Consider the following 3243-nt stretch of genomic DNA (forward strand, 5'->3'; position numbering starts at 1 on the left):
TTCACCCTCTCTCCCTTCGCGTGTATGTGTGTGTGTACACCTTATGGAAGAAATATATAAATAAACTTTAAAATAAAAAGCGTAAGTTTGAAGAAAAGAACTTGGGGGCCAGTAGGTGGCATTGTAGTTAAGGCGTTGGACTCCCTCATGGCCAGCCGCTGTTTGAGTCCAGAACTGACAGGTTGCTTTCTCACTTTCTATCTCGCTCTCTCTTTGGTGAGTATATGTGCCCTACAGTATATTAATAATAGTAATTAATAAAATTAAATAATTCTTTGAACAATAAAGAACTTCAAAAGCAGCATTTAAAAATCCACAAACAGGGAGCCAGCAGTTAGCGTAATGGCTATGTCGCTGGACTCCCACGTAGTCAACCACGGTTCGCGTCCTGGACCCAGTGGCTTAAAACTCACACCGGGCGCGTGTGCGTGCGTGCCCAAGACCCTGAGAGGAGAATGGAGGAGAAGGGATTGTGGCGTGATCATCCCCCCTGGGGGGTGATTTCTCACTTTCTGTCTCTCTATCTCTCTCTGTCTGGCAAGCGCACGTGCCCTATAGCGAAAACCTCTCAAAAAAAAAAATCCACAAACATAAATAAGGTAGGTTCTAAATAAGAATGCAAATATATATATTTAAAAAAGTGAACTTTTTCATTATCTTAATTTTTTCCCTTATATTCTCTCTACTGAAAGTAATAGATCACTTAACTAACTCATCAGTCAATAGTAGCTCACTGGATTATTTTCATCTTTAGACTATTACCAGTCTGAGCAGGGCTGATCCTTATCACTTTCTTTGATTTCAAGGCTAGGAATCACAGTAGGAGGACCCAGAGTTTTTTCATTCAACATCCGGGATGCACTTAGGTAGCACGCCCATGCGCTTTTTGAGGACAGAGGGCAAACTGTTTATTCAACACTTTAAAATTAGCTTTGAAACTGGAAATCTCCAGAATAGACAGCGAGGTTGTTTACACGTGTTTTTCATGGATGTACTGGATAATCTAGGGCCTTTTGCTCCCACACTGTTTGTGTCTAACCAACTACATGATTCAGCCAAACCCAGGTTAAATAGTTGGTTTTCTCCCGACTGGACTACTCTGGCCACACCAACTAACTACGCACGTGTCACAAAAACATCTTGCAAAATGCGGAGAGAATTAAAAGCAAGGAGGTAAAGATTTTTCTGAAGATAGTCCCAACATGTTTATTTTACACTCCTCAAGTAGGTCACTGGGGGCAGCCCACAGATACGGACACTTAGAAGCATCTCTCAAAGGCCCTTGACGGCTACACCATCTACCTGTTGAACTTGGGCCACTGCTTTCGACAACTGTCAGATCAGTTTCTACCTAAACATGCTAACGATTTAATGAAAAGTTGCTTGCTCCTCCTTCCTTCCACCCCTTTTTGCTTTCAGGTTGCCTTTATGGAGCGGAGGAGCTGCGGGACCCGGAGCTCCTCCGCCTGGCTGGTTGCAGCGGCGAACAGGCAGGGCTGGGGCAACCTTGCTGCACCGACAGGGGAACCTCACAGGCCAGAGCGCAGAGGCGGAGAGCCTTCCCGACCAGATTTACTCACCTACTCTCGGAGAGGCGAGAGGGCGCGCGCCGCCGTCGCAGCCAGGGGATCCAGATCCGAGCAGCAGGGAGGTAGTGTCGCGGGGACGGCGAGTGGGGGTGGGGGCGCGAAGAGAAAAACGTATTACCTAAGCCGGGGATGGGAGCCCAGGAGGCTGCAGCCTTTCCTTCGAGAAACGGAAGAGGAGGAGGAGGACCGAGAGAGGAGGAGGAAAACTCTCTGGAGGAGGAGGTGGCTGCGGCGCGGGAGGGTTAGAGAGGGGCGCCAGACGTCTGGGCGCAGGCTCAACCGGTGACTGCAAAGGTCGCGGCAGGAGAAGGGGAAGCCTGGGCGACGCGCTCCCTCTCTCGGCCCTGAATTCGCCCGGCTCAGCATCTGCCAGGCCGCCACCCCCTCGTTTCCCCGGGACTGCGGCTTGGAAAGGAGCAGCGACACCTCAAAGCTCCCAGGGCGGGCGAAGGCATCCCACGCCTGCCCGGGCCAGGCGTCCTCGACGTCACAAGTGGAGCGTGATGATTCAGAGGAGAGGGAGGGCCAGGAAGGAAAGGGCTCCGGGGTCACCTCTTCCACGGTTCTTGTTGTTTCCTTGTAACCGCCCACAAATACACTGTTTATTTGTCTCCTCCATTCAATCGTACTGTTTTTGTTTGGGGGAGTGTGGGCGCAGGTGGGTTTGCAGCTGTGAAGATGGACTTCCTGCCAGGGGTGTTCAGGCCCTATCTTTCGAACAGAAACGTCAAGTGTGCAGAATGCGCATCCAACCAAAATGTCTCCTGGGGGTTTGGCCTCATAGGGTGTGGGTCAGGCCACCTGGACAGGAAGTGCGTCCCCAGTAGGGACCTCACCTCTCCAGTGTAGGATGCTGTACCTAAGGATAGTTGGAATGGTAGGTGGGAGCAAGATTTTTTAGAGGGCAACATAAAGCTTTGAGTAGGGGGGCCATGCAGCAGGCTGGTATCTTCCTCTGTGAAAGCATTGGGCCTGCTAACGCTGTGCTTCCCACACCCTTTTCAAGGTACAGTTAGGAAAGGATAATGTTGCAAGACCCAGGGCCAGCAGATGTAGTGTTCATGTCGCTAGATTCCCACAGGGGCGATGCCAGCTGGAGTCCTGGACCCCATGGCTTGAAACTCACGCCCTGCGCCTGTGCACTCACGGGGGTCCACAAGATCCCGGGAGGAGAATGGAGGAGAAAATGGAAGAGAAAGAATTGCAGGCGTGGCCATCTCCCCTGGGTGTTGATTTCTCACTTTCCCTCTCACTATCTCTGACTCTCTTTCTCACCTGGCCAGGGCACATGACCTAACGCAAAAACATCTGTTAGAACATATATGTGTGTATTGCAAGACCAACATGGAGAGGCTGTTCCCACAGAGGTGACTGGGCCCTTACATGTGGGGGGCTGAGAAAACCGTTATCTGCATACCCCTAACTCATTCCCCTGCCTGAAATCGGGAACCTTTGCTTGAAGGTTCTGGCTGGTCAGTGTTCTCATCTACATTTTCTCAAAGCACCCCAGACTGACTCACTCAGTGGTTAATACTGGGTCTTCCGAGCAGTGAACAATCACCAAATACAGGCGCCTGGAGCAGTACTCGAGTCTTTGTACTCTGGGAAATGGTGCTTAAACCTGCATCCCTCAAACTGAACTCATCTTTCTGCA

General features: G+C 50.6%; 1 protein-coding gene across 1 annotated transcript in view; it reads right to left on the minus strand.

Moving 5' to 3' along the window:
* INPP1 (inositol polyphosphate-1-phosphatase) overlaps positions 1-1973 on the minus strand; it is a gene marked incomplete in the record, with an annotated part of 33373 nt that extends 31400 nt beyond the window's left edge. Inside the window, 1 exon segment of the mRNA XM_027771554.1 lies at positions 1581-1973.
* Between the last annotated feature and the right edge of the window lie 1270 nt (positions 1974-3243).

The sequence above is a fragment of the Tupaia chinensis genome, unplaced genomic scaffold, assembly GCF_000334495.1.
Source record: "Tupaia chinensis unplaced genomic scaffold, TupChi_1.0 Scaffold000225_1, whole genome shotgun sequence".
Lineage (NCBI taxonomy): Eukaryota > Metazoa > Chordata > Mammalia > Scandentia > Tupaiidae > Tupaia > Tupaia belangeri.